This window comes from Apium graveolens, chromosome 10, assembly GCF_009905375.1.
Source record: "Apium graveolens cultivar Ventura chromosome 10, ASM990537v1, whole genome shotgun sequence".
Taxonomy (NCBI): Eukaryota; Viridiplantae; Streptophyta; class Magnoliopsida; order Apiales; family Apiaceae; genus Apium; species Apium graveolens.
This window is the reverse complement of record NC_133656.1, coordinates 17,118,871-17,137,821: the sequence shown is the minus strand read 5'-3', so window position 1 is coordinate 17,137,821 and position 18,951 is coordinate 17,118,871. Positions and strand designations below refer to the sequence as shown.

Sequence of the window (18,951 nt, the reverse complement as noted above, 5' to 3'; positions counted from 1 at the left end):
TTTTCTCAGCATCAACTTAAATGATACCTTAGACTTTTAACTTAACAATCTGTAATAATTTTATCAGTTTATTTTTTTTATTAAGAAGGGTGCTCGGTATTTTTTTAGCGACACCTTAACTTTAATCTGACGTCTGATTTTTAATAAAAATAGATTTAAATTGAATTATTTTAAAGAATATTAATTGTTTTATAATGAAAAATCAGTAGCACTTCCAATTTTATATTATATTATGTGATTAGTTAGTAATATAAAATTAAAAAAAAGGGGAAATCAATTTTTTTTATCACTCAACTATTTATCTCTTTAGAAACCTACCACCCAACTTATATTTTTTTTCCTGTCACTAACGTTACGTTTCTTTTTCATTTTATATCATTTCGTTAATTTTGTCTAAAAAACGTTAATTTTAGAGTTTTATTTTGGTTAATCGTTCACTAATTTTGAAGTTATGAATGTAAAGATCGTTCGATTTTGATTTCGCATGTATTTATTTTGTGATTTTTGGGTTATACTTTTGTGTTTGCTGGAAAAGTAAACGGCATTTGTGTTCTTTTTTTGACTGATTAAGTAATTATTTGCTAGTATAAGTTGGTGTAATAGTTTTATTGGAGTGTATTGGTTCATATGCATTAAATTTTATTGAGTTTTGAATCAATTTTGCTATTATCGGATTTTAAACTCGCCGGAATTTTTTATTAGAACTCGCCGGAATCATCAAGAAGTACTTTGGTTGTGATTGTTGTTACTAAATATGAATTGTTGAGTTTGTATATAGTGATTTGGACTAAAAAATCATAAAAAACATAGCCAATTTAACCATAAATTGACTTGGCCGGAAAAATGATAGGTTATCGGAACGGTGTCGGTTTTTGGAGATTTCGGCAACACTTTCTTCGTTTTTCGGTTGTTTTAACGGAAGAAAGTCAAACTTAACGGAATTGGGTAGAATTCAATATAAAGATAACGTTAGTGACAAAAAAATAAAAAAAAATAAGTTGGGTGGTAAAGAAATAAATAGTTGAGTGATAAAAAATCGATTTTCTCAAAAAAAAAATCTAGTTTATTCACTAATATAAAAAAATGTTATTGATTTATATATTCAAATTGAAAATCTGAGTTCTACATGGAAGCATTAGTTCCTAAATAAAAATAACCTAGAATTATTTACACATTTTTTATCTTTTCTAAATATATGTAATCAACGTTATAATGTACGGCCCATCAAAACTATAAACATTATAAATTTTTGATTTATGAAATTAAAAATCATAGATTTTACATAGTTTTAGGATATGTTTGCTTTCAAATTGATTACTGAATGAGAATGAGAATTTCAGTAAAATATTAACTAAACTATTTTTTTTATTTTTCAGATTATATTAAAAATTGAATTTATTATTATAGCTATAAAATAATATCTTTAATTTTTTTGAATAATATTATATAGTTGAGTTTTGAATTTTAGTAATATTATTAATGCCAAAAATTATATAATTCTACCAAAATTAAATTCAAAATATTTTTTTTATATATATTTAATTTAATGTAATTATTTCATTTTAAAGTATTTGACGTCGTTATGATTTTAAAGTGCATTTAATGAAAATATTCTGATTAATATTAATATTTAATATACAAGAAATCATTTTTATAAATATTTTAACTTATTTTTGAAATTCCAACTAAAATTTATTTACATTTTAAAATAAAATTTCCTTTTTACCCCTTATTATTTTAATTATAATCTGCAAAAGGGTGCATACTGAATTAGTAAGTTGAAGTTGAGGGGTGCAAGTTGTATTTACGAAAGTTCTGGTATAAAATTGTTTTTTCAACTTTGTTTGAGGGTGTAAAGTGTATTTATCTTTAAATTATTTTTAAAAACTTTCTAGGCCAGTGTGGTGCCCAGGCTAAAAGCTATTTTATAAATAAGATGCTTAAAATATTAATTAACATCTCAAAACAAAGGAGCCGCCACCCTTATATTTGTGATGTAAGGTTAAAAGTCGAAGGAGTAATTTCCGGTAGAGTAGCAGAGCAAAGTGCATACTTCTTGTTTATATTTTATTTTATTTTATTTTATTATTGTGGTCAAAGTATGTGAGTTGGAGTTAAACCCAATTTCCGGTAAGCATCATGCCCACCCAGGTATATGTTCATATGCTTGATTCCATCAATGTGATTGTAGTAATAATTTTGTGATGTTACTTTCTTTTTTTAATTCTCTTGTATTACATTACATCTTATGCGTGGGAGGTGTACATGATCCATTGTTAAAATAATATTACTATAATAAGTACTTAATGTATTTTTTAAACATTATAATACATTTCAGAAATAAGAAAAATTCAACTTAATATAAGTTTTGGGACCAACGGTTACCACGTATTGTCAAAAGCCAACTTACTCTACACGTATATTTTAATTAAAAATACAGGAAATTACCAATATTGAAGATAAAAAAGTTCATTTTACATGCTCATAATCTTCACCTGCATAAACAAAATAAAATAGACATAAATAAGTAAAACTAACCGCCAAATAGAATAAGTTTTGAAATTTGAAATGACGTTACAATTTCAAATTTTAAACATTTCGAAATTGAAGGATCGATTATAGGTTTCTTTTTCTAAAATCTTAGCGCAATGTCCAGATAGTATTCTACCAACTGAATTATTTTCTTTTAGCCTAATTCCAGTGTGCTACCTCTCTAGAGTTCATATTACAATATATTTAATATTTATATATTATACAGGGTTTCGTATTTTTTAAATATTTTATAATTTAAATGAAAGTAACTTATTCTAAGTTTAATTGTGAGTTCTAATATAAAATTGATACAAATGGTGGCAGTAATAAATATAAACAAATTTATTACTCGAATAATGTTACCCATCATTTCAAATACAACTAAAAATGTTTCAAAACCTATGAACTTTGAAGGCCTGACCGGGATCTCAGCTTCATTTGGTGAATTCAAAGAGCTGCTGGATTTAGATATAGGTCGAGGGCTTCACCTGCAAGCTTATGAAGCAATGCTAAACTTTGGTCAAGGAGAAGGTTCTCAGACTGGGCATCCAAAGACTAATGTTTATTTATTGCATTTCAACTTTGCCTCAGATACAACCACCTTCCAGAACAATTGAAATACAACCTCCTTTCAACTCTGAGGTTTCACAGATGAATGCCACCTCACCTCTCCAGCACAAACAATTCAGCAACAATTAATAGAGACGAAGAATCATTGTATACAACTATACAATAACCTGAATACGAAAACTGATTTAGTAACATACACTCTATAATCGCATACATTGATTCCTCAATTATCATAAATCATGTTAATCCATCAAAATTGAAAACAATTTCATCCTCAATATTTGAGAAAGCGTCCTATTGTAAACCTAAAGGTGATTCATCTGTCAAAACAAATGAGATGGGGTGAAAACAAATCAACGAACACATTACTTGTCACCTCGTACCACTCATCTTCCTGCTTCATATGCCTCTTAACTTTCCGAGAAGCACAACCAGAAAAAGTAGGGTCTTATTCTAAAACTACTCTCCAAGTATACTGAGTACCTTTATCCATAGAGAGTATGTAAGCAAATTACCCCCTTCACACATACCAATTCATTTTTAATAGATATACATTACAAGCGGTGATTGTTCTAGCCTGCATAAAATGTGAGCATCTTGCTATCAAATTTGTAATACTGATTAATATCATTGCAAAAAAATTTAGGCATTCCGTAAACTAATTGAAAAAACTTTGACAAAAAATCATCCAAAGATGTTACTCCTCCTGCAACATACACAAACAAAACATACAATCATAATTTACCATATGATCATTTTATAAATAATGATTATTGCGATTAGTAGATTGGGGTCAAGTATACAATGGAAGCAGAAATTTTAAAAACCGAGAAGAGTTCAATTCACAATTTGGGACTTCACTTGTCTATTGTAGATGCTAACATTTACAACATTTAATATGGAAGGTTGGAGTCTTCACCAGTTAAGTGGCTTATAGAGGACAATTGTTACGTGCTTGAATCGGAGTACATTAGTTATACCAAGAACAATAACATACTAAGATGCCCACCCTCCTTTGTCTAATCTTAGTCTCCAAGAAAATCTTGGAAATAGCTGGAGTCTGGTGATGACGGAAACTCAAACTCCGTAACACTATCTAGGTTTTCATGGATATCATCCTCGTCGTAAGCCTCTTGCTATGCCTTATCCTGTTTCCTTCGCATTTCCTCTTCGATGTTGACAGTGTAGTTTCTTTCCACCCATTCAACTCTACTGGAGTCATCTGGACTTTGATTTTTGAATCAGAAATTGACATGGTCTTCAGGTGATGAATGTAAAAAGACCTAAAAAAGGACATATTAACCTTTAGTAACATTGAAAATTTGGTAGAAAAGTTAACACTTTGAACAGCTAACTATATACACTTTCAACATCCATATTCAGATATGGGCAGGGCGATGGAGTAAACATTGCAAAAAAAAAATCTAGGAGTAAAATGTTTAACACTTTAGCATAATATCTAAACTGGTACAAATGGTATAATTTCTCACAAACCAACATATAACCAACAATAAAAAGATATGCGATGCAAATTCATTTAGCAAAATTGTGTTGCCAAACACGATCTTCCTCAAATTAACACAGAACAGAGCAGTGTTTACATCAAATTGGGCAGAAAAGCAGGTACAAAATGGAAATCTGCCTAGAAATCTATACCGAAATCATGTTACATGTTCTTTAGTGGGCAAAACCAAGTCAAACCTGCAAAAGTAAAGATGCTGAATTTGAATAAAGCCAAACCACATCTGATGATATAAATCTGCATCCCAGAAGCTAACACATCGTAATTCAAAAATAAAAATACTATAAATGACATCAACTTTAATACACCCACTCTTAAGTCTATCATATACTATGTTTTTGCTAAAATATATCCCAAGTTTAAAGTTGCCAAACACAAGTTTTATGAAATATAGTTGAGTAGAGCAATTTTTAAAACTGTACTAAGGTCAAAGTGAGCAAAGCATCTCTAAAAATGGCATGCATATAAATGAAACCAAGTCACAGTTTCCACACTAACCAATACTAAAAAGAAATTGCAGAGACTTGTACGAAAATGTAAAAAAAAAAAGTAAACAACTGAAATAATTTACAAACAAAGCATCCAAAACACAATTAAAATTTCAAAATTAATTAGATTACCTGTTCTATAATAAGATAAACATGCATCAACAAAGATAAAAATAAAACTTTAAGGACAGTGAGAGATTTAGGGGAAAAAACATAAATAACCTACAAACAATGCGTTCAAAAACACAATTAATATTTCGAAAGTAATTAGGTTACCTGTTTTATAAGAAGTTAAACCTGTAATAAAAAGAAAAAAAGCTTGACAGTAAGAGATCTAGACATAAAATTGGAATGTAAAAGCTAATACAACGCAAACTAACAATAATACTCTAACAAATCAGATGTGTAATGTCAATGGAAAACAGAAGTTTGTAGAATTGTAGAGATACAACCTTGAAATGTGAAAGATAGAGAGTGGATAAGTCAAGCTTAAAGAAGGTTTGTAGTTAAATTTAAATTCTGAATTTGAATTTCGAATTGTGATTGAGTGTTTTACAATGACCTGCTATTCTGCTTTTTCAGTGCACAGGTGTAGGTATAGTGCACACGTGATTTGAGATGAAAAGTAATGGTTCAAAAAGTAGTAGAAATTTAAATGAAAGGGATGTAGAAATTGTAAAATATATTAGAAAAGGGCAGTTGTGAGTGAAGTATGTAGTTTTTTTGTGTGTAAAAGTAATGGCATTTGATGTAAATATAGATGAAATTTAAGGGTATGGAGTGTAAAAAAGTTTGATTTGGAATGAGGATTTATTATATAGATAGATAGATAGATATATAGGCTTTTTTGAAGAGAGAACCGTCTTATATAAAGAACCGTAGAAAATCCTTGATATTTCATCAAATTCGTTGCTAATGTAGAATAATAAAATGTTTAACAATTGAAATTTCAAAAAAAAAAATAATTTTAAATTTGATTCTACTGTGAAATAATTTGGGATAAATGTGGTTTTACTGTGATTCACTACATAGTCACTTTAAATTATTTAATCAAATTTCAATGATTTTTTAAATAAAAATATGTGCAACTTTATTTTTAATTTGGTAATTAAAATTTGTAACTATATATGATGAAAAATGAAAAAAAATGTGTATTTACAATTTTTAAATAATAGTTCTCTACGGACCTTTATCTAAAGGAGCCCTTCATGGATTGTCACCCTTATATATATATATATATATATATATATATATATATTGGGAGCTGTTCCCCAGCCATCGTTGGATGGGATACAGCTGCCGCAATGTTTCATTGCGGTAGTACTCACCTGCCGCAATGAAACATTGCGGAAGCTTGCAATGAAACATTGCGGATGGTGTATCCCAACCAAGTTGGTTGGGGATAATTTCCCATATATATATATATATTGTTATGGATTAAAACTAATATATATAATTGTTGTATTTAATACTAAGGAACGTGAGCTTCAAGGCTCGATTTTGACTGCTCTTGTGTTTCGTGACTCAATCTGCCTTAACAAGATGCCTACGTACCTTGCTGATTGCCAAGGATCAAGTCAAAAAATGTAGTTCTTGGTCTGTGGGGTGAGGCCCCTTATATAGATGTGGGAGTCCTTGAATTGGACTTGGTATAGGAGACTTGGTGGTCAAGTCTCTGAATTAGGATAGATTTAGGAGTCCTAGGTGAAAGGAATATGTCCTAAGTCCAATCATGCATTAGGATTTAGGAATAACTTTTTATGTAATCTGTTTTGATTTCATTGATATTAATAAAAGACTTGTTTTGTTTTTATTACGGGCTCTATCTATTTAAGTGTTTAAATAAGATATACCATAGTTTAGAGTAAAGCTTTTTATGGATTATGATGAGATCATAATAGTGAGTCCTAAAAGATGATAACTCTAAACTTAAATAGTTCCTGACCATAGGATTACTAACTGGTAATTAATAATCCGCAAAGATCGGTACATACTATGCTTGCTTCATTAGGAAGGATGTCTGTTCTCATAGACATTTGTGTGGTGACACTATAGCTAGTATGTAGGTGCTTATTATAGAATAAGTTCACTGAACATTACTCGCACAGCTGAACAACTGATGGAGTTCACTCACGTGTCAGTAGTTGTTCACATAGTGATAGTTGTACAAGTATCCTTAGACTTGAGGTCATCATAGTCATCTTATGTACACTGAACTATGCTTTGGTTTAGTTCTTAGTCTCCAGGGACAATTATTAGGGCTCTACCGGGTATAGGAATTTGTACACGAAGATAGTGTATGATCAATATAGGATCTACCCCTTCCAGTGAAGGAAGCGAATGTTCAAGGCTGATCCACTTATGCTAGTTCAGGAATCTCTGGCCAGAGTGAATGAAATTAGAAAGGAGTTTCTAATTTGCATAGAACTAAGCATAGTAAATGGTAAGCAAGTGATTAAATTAGATAGGCTTGACACGAGATCCATGCCTTGTATTTAATCGGGATATTGTAGGGTAGAAGGAGTTTATTGTACGGTAACTATTCACTGAATAGGTTCTTGGTATTCTAAGCAGTGAATTCATATTATCCGGATAGTCGTGATATGCTGAGAAGTATCCCTCACGATGTAGAATAAATGTGATTAATTAATTAATCATATTTAATAAATTTGAGAATTTATATAAATAATGATAAAATAGTTTTATTATTATTTATTTCTACTACCGGCTTAATATTGAACCTACAGGGTCACACCATAAAAAGAGAATGATTTAATGGTGGAGGAATTAATTAATAATGACTAATAATTATTTATTTATGAAATAAATAATTAATTGGCAAATTTAATAATTGATTAAATGAGATTTAATTGATTATAAATTAATTAAGAAAAGTTCTTAATATTATTAATTAAGGATTTAATTTTTGGAAATTAAATCAAGAGAGAGAATTATTTCTAAAGTGTTTAGAAAAAGGATTAATAATTAAAAGGTGTTTTAATTATTAATGAGAATAATAAATGGGATAATAATAATAATATTTATGGGAAAATTTCAGCTGAAAATTTTGCCTACAAATATACTATTATAAACCCTATTTTCATTCGTACCCAAAAACCCAAAAGTTTTAGAAAAACAAATTCTCTCCACCTCCTCCTCCTCCTTAACGTCGTTTTCTTGGTGGATACCGGTGGAGTGCTTCACGTTTGAGGAGCAGCTGCTAAGGATCTCCGATCGTTGCTCTTGGATCGCATATTAAAGGTTAATAATCGATCCCTACGTTTTTACCACGATTTATATGCTTTTATTTGGATTTTATGTGTGTAAAAGTGTTTTACCATGCCTCCGCTGCGATTAAAATCCAACACTAGAGAGTAGGAAGCTGATTCCTTATCCCATGAGGTTCCTTGGAGGCCAATCTACAATGATTTATATCCTCACTAGGACTTATCTTAATAGCTGTTTTTTTCCCTTATTTATTAATTACGAAATTAATAAATAATCAGGTTTTTTGGGCCTTCTTTGTTCCATCAGGCCTGATCTGGTCCATCAGGCCTGATCGACATATTAACCTTTCTGGTCTGAATGTCATACATCTTCTTATTGGGCCTAGTAACCCATACCTTGTACAATTAATGCAATATTTAATTATACAATCAGGATTTATTTATCCCTATCATTTGCCCCCCAACTTTTGGGAAACATTGATTAGGTTTCGCAGAAGTTAAGTCTATTCATTCCCTTACAGGGTTTCATTTTTGCGTAAAGTGTGGAGCGACCTACACGTTTACAACGTTTGTTCCTTTTATTCATGAATTATCTTAATTTCTAGGAATTTTTCCCTTAATTCCGGGATTTTTCTCTAACTTTCTGGATTTTCCCCTTAATTTCTAGGATTTATCCTTCTTTTTCTGGATTTTCCCCTTAATTTATGGGATTTATCCTTATTTTTCTGGATTTTTCTCTTAATTTCTAGGATTTATCCTTATTTTTCTGGATTTTTCCCTTAATTTCTGGGATTTATCCTTAATTTTCCGGATTTTCCCCTTAATTTCAGGGATTTATCCTTATTTTTCTGGATTTTCCCTTAATTTCTGGGATTTATCCTTATTTTTCTGGATTTTTCCCTTAATTTCTGGGATTTATCCTTATTTTTCTGGATTTTTCCCTTAATTTCTGGGATTTATCCTTATTTTTCTGGATTTTCCCCTTAATTTCTGGGATTTATCCTTAATTTCCTGGATTTATTCCTTATTTCTGAAAATATTAGCATTTTTCAGAAAATATTTTAAGGAATTTCCTTATTTTTCTGTAATTTTCCAGGAATTTTTCCTTTTTTTTTCCTTTTTTCTTTTTCTTTTTTTTTAGTACAGATTTCGACCAGGAATCCTGTTCGACCAGGATCCTGGTCGAATTAGCCTCTGCCGTGCCTTGGTCGAAGGCTTTTCGAGGAGGATGCATTCGATCAGGAATCCTGGTCGAATTTCGGCCAGGATTTTTCCCTTAATTTTTTTTTTGTGTCGGCTAGGAATTTTTCGACTAGAATTTTCGTCCCTTTCGGTCAGGATTCTTGTGTTTCTGACCGAATTAACCATCTTTCTTGCCTTGGTCGAAGCTATTTCGAGCAGAATTGATTCGACCAGGAATATATCTTGTCTCCTGGTCGACAGGGTCAAGGAACAAATACTATTCTGGCATTTTGGTCGAAGAACTATCATTTTCGACCAAGAATTTTGGTCAGAATTCTTTTTTTGACCGAATTAGCTTCCTTTTTCAGCCCTGGTCGAGGGAAATTCGACCTCAGACCATTCGACCAGGATTTCTTTGTGCTTTCTGGTCGACAGGGTCAAGAATATGTGCATATATATTTTTTAGGCCCCTAATGCTGGGCTAAAACTTGGGCTCATTTTAACTGGGCTTTCAATTTGGGCCAACATTTTGGGTTCAGGCCCATTTTTTTAGTTGGGCTTCTTTTCCACCCCTAAAATCATTTGGGCCCTTAACTGGGCTTTTGTTTTCTAAGCCCAAATTCCAAATTACTCTAGGATTGTTCTGGATTCTTCCAGAATCTTAAAAAAACTCAAGTTTTTTCTCTTGAATTTTCCAGGAATTTCCTGATGCTTCCAGAACCTTCTTATTTTTGGGCCTGAATGGGCTTTTCTAGGCCCAATTTCCTCTTTTTCCTCCTATATAAAGGTGGGGGGGGGGGAGTGTGTTCTCACTCACACTCTTCACTCTTCATTTCATTTATTTCTAAAATTCTCCAATATTTCTCCTCTCTCAACTTTCCTCCCTTAGCTTCCAGCCTTCTTCCTTTCAAAGTTTCCAAGCTTTTCCAGCTTTACTAATGGCTGATAAGAGTTCCGAGAGGGCGGCCAAGATAGCCTCGGCTTCAAAACGAGGTAAGGATATCGAGATCCGTTCTTCATATATGTCTTTAATCGATATGATTAATACTAGGGGGATGAATATCCCTCTACTACACTTCTCGATTCTTTTAATCATTGTAATACTTGGCACAATATAGATTTCGATAAACTAAATGCACGTTATAACGTCCTTCCTCCTTTTAGATTAGTTCCAGTCTCTGGTGGTGACCGTACTTGCCACTGGAGACCCGACACTCTCTTTATTTACATTGATGCCCTTAATGCTGGGCTTAGGTTTCCTTTCCACCCTTTTATTCCTCATCTTTTAGCTGATTTACAAATCAACCCGTGTCAGCTTCCTCCAAACGCTTGGAGGAACATTTTATGTTTTATGGTCTGCTGCCTTAGGGAGGGCTTTCCTCTTTCTGTAACTATTTTTAGGAAGGTCTTTCAGTGCTATAATAGCTCTTCCAGTATTTGTGGTTGGGTCTATGTCAAGCAAAGGCCCAAAAGTAAACATATCTTTAACAGCGCCTCCATTCCTGATAACAACAAAAACTGGAGGAACAGTTTCGTTGGGTTACGTTGGGAGAATGGTGACTGGGGCACACTCTTCCGATCTTCCTTCAGGAAGGTCAGTGATGGTAGCCTCAAATCCATTCACTTAACTCCCGAAGAAACTATTATTTATAATGGGCTTACTCAGGACGATGGCACTACTACCAGCTGGACTCTCTTAGAGGAGTTTTCCCTCATTCACGTGGGACTATCCTCTGTTTCTCAACAGGGTATTTTTCTTCCCTCCTCATCTTTATTTCATTTCATGCATTATTAACATCACTTATTTTGTCTTTTGCCCTGTTTCGCAGCTGCTAAGGAGATTAACGAGGATAATGTTCCTCCTGTTGAAGAGACTGCTAGGATGAAGAAAGCTCGGCTCGCAGGCCTAGACACCCGGGGAAAGGCGATAGAGCCTATCTTCTTTAGAAAACACAAGGAGCCTATGGGAGAGGCTTCAACTGAAGGAGCTGAGGGCCATAATGCTCCTATCACTGCTGCTACCCCTGCTGCTGCTGCTACAGGCGCCTTTCAGCCTCTCTGGGGATTCCGCCGAGGGGATACCGTGGTTGGTTCCACGAAGCATGCCTGGGATTGGTCCTACCATAACATGACTCCCAAGGACTTTACTTACGTGGTGGCCACCCCTGACCTTGAGAGGATTAAGCTCATGGGAGCTCAGTCTCTGGCTTCGGTATGCCTCTTCTTTTTTGAACTTTTCTTTCATTCTTGTAGCATTTTCTTGCCTTATACTTTGTTGATTGCTTTGTTTCAGTCTAACGCCTATTTTCAAGGCGTTGTAAGGCAAGCCGAGTCATGGAAACGGGCTTCTGATAAGGCCGATAATGCCCTCAGGAGGCAACAGAAGAAGTATGCTACCCTGGAGAAGAAGCTCAAGCGCAAGGAGGAAGAACTCAGAGAGTCTAACGCCGAGCTGGTGGTACTTCGGGCGGAGAAGGATAAAGCTATAGACAACTATCTAGACTCGGAGGAGTTTGCCCAATCTATGAGGATTAGGGATGATTCAGTCTTTCCCGGGTTTTTTAGGACTGGTTGGGACACGGCCCTTGGGACTGTGTACGAGGCTTGTCCTGATATTAACCCGGTGGACTATGTCTGCCCTGATGACGAGGCTTTGCTACAGAGGTTTCGTACCCGAGTAGTTGTCTCGGATCATGTTCCTCAGGATCCACTCCTTCCTCCTCCCGAGTCTTCTTCCAGACCTGCTGAGGATGATAACTCTTCCTCCTCCTCCGAGACGACAGAGACATCCAGTGAGAGCGGAGAGGACGATGATATGGATGCCGAGGGTACCTCAGCTCCTTAGAGCTTTTTCAGCCCTGCGTGGCTTGTCTTATTTTCGAGACTTTATTTATCGAACTTCTTGTAATATTTATCAGATCTATTTTATTTATCACCTTTTATGCTTGCATCCATGCATTTGGTTTTTACTTGTTAGGCCATAAACATACTTTGAAGAACTAATGAATTTCCATACATTGTCTGGGATTCGTCCCTTACACAAGTCTTAATAAACTTTAAAATAAAACTAGAACATATAAATCCTAAGCAAGCAAAGCTTCAAGGTGCTTTTCAACCTACTCGCCATCTTGACAAGTGAGAATCGTATCCAACCGCCCTACACATAGTAAACCTTCAGGTTTTGTGCATGCCAAGTAACCATCTAGTCTCTAGCTTGTAGGTTCCTCTACCCTGAACATTCTTGACTCTGTACGGTCCTTCCCAATTTGGGGTAAGCTTTCCTTTTTGTCCTACACCAGATGCTTCTATCTTCCTCAAGACTAGATCACCTTGTTTGAAAAACCTTTCTTTAACCCTTAGGTTGTAGTAGAATGAAGCCTTTTTCTGATATTCTACTATCTTTGCATGTGCCTTATCTCGTACTTCATCAATTAGATCCAGGGCTAACCTCTGCCCTTCTTCATTTTCTTCTGCATTGAAAGCCTGAATCCTTGGAGAGGAATGTGATATCTCCTCTGGAACTACTGCTTCTGCCCCATATGCCAACATGAAGGGAGTCGCTCCTGTCGTGACTCTACAGGTAGTCCTATAGGCCCATAATATGGGAAGTATCTCATCCACCCAATTATTTCTTGACTTCTCGATCCTCTTCTTTAGTCCATCCAGGATTATTCGATTTGCTACTTCCGCTTGCCCATTGGCTTGTGGGTGAGCCACAGAGGTGAACCGTAACTCAATTTCATTTTCTTCACAATACTTCTTGAATTCCTCGTTGTTGAATTGTGTTCCATTGTCAGTGACGAGGATACGGGGAATTCCATATCGGCACATAATGTTTTCCCACAGGAATTGTGCAACCTGCTTAGTTGTGATTTTGGCCAAGGGTTTGGCTTCAATCCACTTGGCGAAATAATCAATGGCTACAATCAGAAACTTCCTTTGTGCCGTGGCCATAGGGAAAGGCCCCAGAATATCCATCCCCCACATAGCAAAGGGAATGGGCGAGTTGATAGATGTCAGCATCTCGGGAGGTTGTCTAACAACAGGTGCATGCTTCTGACAGCGGTCACACTTCTTCATATATTCTTTGGCATCAGCCATCATTTCTGGCCAATAAAAGCCTAGACGAGTTATCTTATGAGCCAAGGCCCTGCCCCCCAAGTGTTGTCCACAAATACCTTCATGCACTTCTTCAAGAGCCAAGCGTGCCTCATCGGGCCTGAGACACCTCAAGTAAGGAACCACGAAAGATCTTTTGTAAAGAATCCCATCTATCAAAGAGTACCTTAGTGCTCGAACAGTTAACTTTCGTGCTTCAGTTGCATCGCTTGGCAACCAACTGGTTTGAATGTGAGCCTTGATGGGATCAATCCATGACGTCCCCAGGCCTATGGGAGCCACAAGCTTAACATCTATGCTTCGTGTCTTCAAAACACAGGAGTACACACTTCCTGAACTTTCTTCTATCTCAGATGAAGCAAACTTTGATAGCGCATCTGCCTTAGCATTTTCTTCCCTTGGAATGTGTTCAATATGGCATTCATTAAATTGGGTCATCATAGCCCTTACTAGGCGGACATACTTAGCCATCGTATCATCTCTAGCCTCAAATTCTCCCTTTACCTGGGATATGATCAGCTTCGAGTCTCCACGGACCTTTAAGTTTTTGACTCTAAGTGTCCCAGCTAGACCAAGGCCAGCTATCAGGGCTTCATATTCTGCCTCATTATTTGTGGTTAGGGAGTCTAGCTTCATAGCATACTCAATTAAAAACCTATCAGGGCTTTGCAAAACCAACCCTGCTCCACTGGAATTTGTTTTTGATGCTCCATCAAAATAGAGAACCCAATATTCTTTCTCCTTATCATCCTTCTCTTTGTCCCCATTATCGACTCCCTTGTCTTGAGGTATGGTATCTTCCTGCCCCCCGACTTCTTGGTTGGGTATGGTACATTCCACCACGAAGTCAGCTAGTGCCTGGGCTTTTATGGCCGTACGTGGCTTATACTTGAGATCGAACTCTCCCAACTCTATTGCCCATTTAATCAATCTCCCACTTGCTTTGGGACTGTGAATGATATTTCTCAGTGGCTGATTCGTTAGCACCTCAATCTGATGAGCCTGAAAGTAAGGACGCAGTTTTCTCGAAGCCATTACCAAGGCTAGAGCAAATTTCTCAATAGTTGAATAATTCACTTCAGTACCATGCAGAATTTTACTGACATAATATACGGGTTTCTGGACTTTTAGCTCCTCCTTAACCAACACCGCGCTCAAGGCGCTCTCTGAAACAGCCAAGTACAAGAATAAAACTTCATTCAAAGATGGTTTGGCCAACAACGGGGCCTGAGCCATATACTTCTTTGACTCTTCGAATGCCTTCTGGTTTTCCTCATTCCATACAAAGTCTTTGATGTTCTTTAGTGACTTAAAGAATGACAAGCACTTGTCTCCTGACTTAGAGATGAATCGTCCTAGTGCAGCGACCCTTCCTGTGAGGTTCTGAACATCCTTGACAGTTTTTGGTGGTTCCATGTCCAGGATTGCCTTTATTTTATCGGGGTTAACCTCAATTCCTCTCTTTGAGACCATCAATCCCAAGAATTTTCCAGATCCTACTCCGAAAGCACACTTCGTAGGATTCAACATCATCTTGTGGTACCTCAGGACCTCAAAAACTTCCCTCAAATGGGTTATATGATCAGTCTTTACTAGACTCTTGACTAACATGTCATCAACATAGACTTCCATAGTCTTTCCAATAAGGTCCTTAAAAATTTTATTTACCAACCTTTGATAGGTGGCTCCTGCATTCTTAAGACCAAATGCCATAACAAGATAACAATAAACACCAAAGTCAGTGATAAATGATACCTTTGGAATGTCATCCTTGTGCATCTTAATCTGATTATATCCGCTAAATCCATCCATGAAACTCAGCATCTCATGCCCAGCAGTGGCATCAATCAAAGTATCAATCCTTGGCAATGGAAAACAGTCTTTAGGGCATGCATCATTCAGATCAGTGAAGTCTATACACATCCTCCACTTTCCATTAGACTTTTTCACCATTACAGGGTTTGCTAACCACTCCGGAAATTGAATCTCCTCAATGAAACCAGCCTCTAAGAGCTTTTCTACTTCCTATTTTATAGCCTCTTGTCTTTCCGGGGCAAAATTTCTTTTCTTTTGTTTCATTGTCTTCCGGCTTGGATCCACGTTTAGCTTGTGAGTAATCAGCTCCGGGTCTATGCCTGGCATATCAGTTGCTGACCATGCAAATACATCACTATTTTCTTGCAAAAATTTCACCAACTTCCCTCTAAGGGGCTCCAATGAAATTCATCCTCTCAGGATTCTCGGGGTCTAAAGGAACCGAAACCAAGTCTTCTGCTGGATTTCCTCTCTTCTCGTCATTTTCTCGGACATCCATATCCTCAATAGGAAGAACCTGCCCCCCGACTCCATCTGCCCTCAAAGAGGCCAATAACAGCTTCTAGCCATTTTTTGATCTCCTCTCTCTTCTCCAATCCCGTTTCGGGTGGGAAACTTCATAACTGAATGGTAGGAAGAGGGGACTGCCTTAAAGGCATGTATCCCTGTTCTCCCCATGATAGCATTATAAGTTGAACTAGCCTTTACCACCACGAAATCCAACATCTGCGTTGCTTGCCTTGGTTCCGTACCTATGGTGGTTGGCAATTTGATTATCCTTTCCATTGGACATTCTACTCCGGCAAATCCATATATCGGCATGTCGGTTGGTGTCAACTGGGAGTCGTTATACCCCATCCTTAGAAAGGCGTCGTAGATCAATATATCCACAGAAGCACCATTATCAACAATGACCCTCTTAACCGGGCTATTTCCTATTATTGGTGTTATGACCAGCGGGTCGTCATGAGGAAACTTTATACCCTCTAGGTCAGAATCATCAAAAGCCAATATTACTTCTGTCCTGGCCCTCTTCGGGGCTTCTCCAACAATATGCATAACCTCTCTAGTATATGCCTTTCTGGAATTTTTGGACAATTCAGCAGCAGTTGGACCTCCAAAGATCGTGTTTATCACAGGCCCTCGAGGTCGCGGCCCTCCAAAAATTGCATTTATAACCGGCCCTCTAGGTTGGGGATTCCGCCCCTGATCATCTTGGTCCCTCCTACGATCTTCAAAGTTCTTCCTTCCATTATTATTCCTGGCCCCTCATTCTCCAGTATACTTGTTCAATCTTCCTTTTCGAATCAAAAACTCAATTTCGTCTTTCAATTGCCTACATTCATCGGTGTCATGGCCAACATCTTTGTGGAATCTGCAATACTTGCTCTTATCTAGCTTGGCAGGATCAGCCTTCAAGGGCTTAGGCCAACGAATATCTCGATCTTTCTCGATTTCCATCAAGATCTGGCTTCTAGGAGCATTCAGCTTAGCGTATTTGGTGAACTTTTGCCCAGGTCCTCCCTTCTTGGGGGTTGAATCAGGGTTTTGTTCGGTTCTAGGATACTTGTCCTTAGCGATATACTCCAAATCAGTTTTTCCCTTCTTGCCTCCAGTGGGCTCATTACTTACTACGGTCTTCCTCATGCTTTCTTCAACCTTGATATACTTCCCTGCCCTCTCTTGGAGCTGCAACATGCTTTCAGGGGGACGTTTGGCCAAGGACATCTTGAAAAACTCATCCCTAGTTCCTTGTTGCAGTGCGATCATGGCTACCTTATCATCAAGGTCTGGGACTTTTAAAGCCTCCTTTGTAAAACGATTCAGGTAGTCTCTCAAAGATTCCTTAGCTCCCTGCACAATACTCATAAGAGATGCTGAACTTTTCTCATGGACTCTCCCACTGATGAACTGCTTAATAAAAGCCTGACATAACTCTGTGAACGATCCAATAGAGTTTGGGGGCAAGCGACTGTACCATCTTTGAGCCATACCCGACAGGGTTTGAGGGAAGGCACGACACTTTATAGCATCATTCACGGGTTGCAGCAGCAGTGCATTAGAGAATGTCCTAACATGATTAGCGGGGTCTCCCGTGCCATCACAGGCTTTGATTGTGGGCATCTTGAATTTCCTTGAGATATGGGCATTCATTATCTCTTCTGTGAAAGGTAGAGTTGGATCATAAGGATCTCCAAGGGGAAGGAGATTGCTTGGATCAGTTCTTGGGATGACAGCCCTTCTTCGTACCGGACCATCCAGGTCTATGACAGGAGGAGGATTTCTCCCCCTAGGAGGTATCTGGGGCCTGGTGAGCCTCCAAGTCACGCCTCAGCCTTTGGATCTCAGCCTCATGAGCCCTAATCCTTTCCTGCACTTCTTGGGGATTCGCCCCTTGGGTGCTTTGAGAGCGTTGCCTTCCATCGGCCATTGGCTCTTTGCCAGGACGCCTCCTTCTTAGGGCCACTTCATCATCCGAAGATTCAGAGTCTCTCTCAGTGTAAGGACCAGAAAATTCCCGATCCTCGGGGATAGGAGCCAAACCTCGTATATAGGGGGGCGATTGCCCTCGTGCTTCACTTCGCCCAGCAAATCCACTTCCTCCAACCTCGGGGTGAAGGGGCATCCCATAAGGGGGTTTAGTAGTAACAACAGTTGAATATTCATACCCGACGGGTCGAGAATTCACAGGTATATGTACTTGTTGAACTTGAGGATTCGTACCTTGAATAGTCGGGGGAGTCGTCCCTTGTGGCTGAGGTTGAGTTGCCCCTATCTGGGTTTCAGCTTGAGTAGATGCATAAGTTGAGTGGGGAGGTATCTCCACGGTGGACGAAATCATCTGGGTTCTTCCCGATGGTGTTCCTTCCTCCAGAGCTCTAGTTGTTCTCCGTGTTCTCGCCATGGTTGTTGTTGTGCTTTCCCACAGACGGCGCCAAATGTTATGGATTAAAACTAATATATATAATTGCTGTATTTAATACTTAGGAACGTGAGCTTCAAGGCTCGATTTTGACTGCTCTTGTGTTTCATGACTCAATCTGCCTTAACAAGATGCCTACGTACCTTGCTGATTGCCAAGAATCAAGTCAAAAAACGTAGTTCTGATTTATGGGGTGAGGCCTCTTATATAGATGTGGGAGTCCTTAAATTGGACTTGGTATAGGAGACTTGGTGGTCAAGTCTCTGAATTAGGATAGACTTAGGAGTCCTAGGGAGTAGGAAGCTGATTCCTTATCCCATGAGGTTCCTTGGAGGCCAATCTACAAGGATTTATATCCTCACTAGGACTTATCTTAATAGCTATTTTTTCCCTTATTTATTAATTATGAAATTAATAAATAATCTGGGTTTTTGGGCCTTCTTTGTTCCATCAGGCCTGATCTGGTCCATCAGGCCTGATCTGGTCCATCAGGCCTGATCGACATGTTAACCTTTCTTGTCTGAATGTCATACATCTTCTTATTGTGCCTAACAGCCCATACCTTGTACAATT

At 37.2% G+C, this 18,951-nt stretch overlaps 1 long non-coding RNA gene across 1 annotated transcript; it reads right to left on the bottom strand.

Moving 5' to 3' along the window:
• Positions 1-3,857: 3,857 nt before the first annotated feature.
• On the bottom strand, positions 3,858-5,747 carry LOC141689011 (uncharacterized). Its single transcript, XR_012562228.1, has 3 exons — positions 5,565-5,747; positions 5,389-5,409; positions 3,858-4,385 (listed from the first exon to the last, which is right to left on the bottom strand). It is a non-coding gene; the product is annotated as an uncharacterized LOC141689011 (long non-coding RNA).
• Between the last annotated feature and the right edge of the window lie 13,204 nt (positions 5,748-18,951).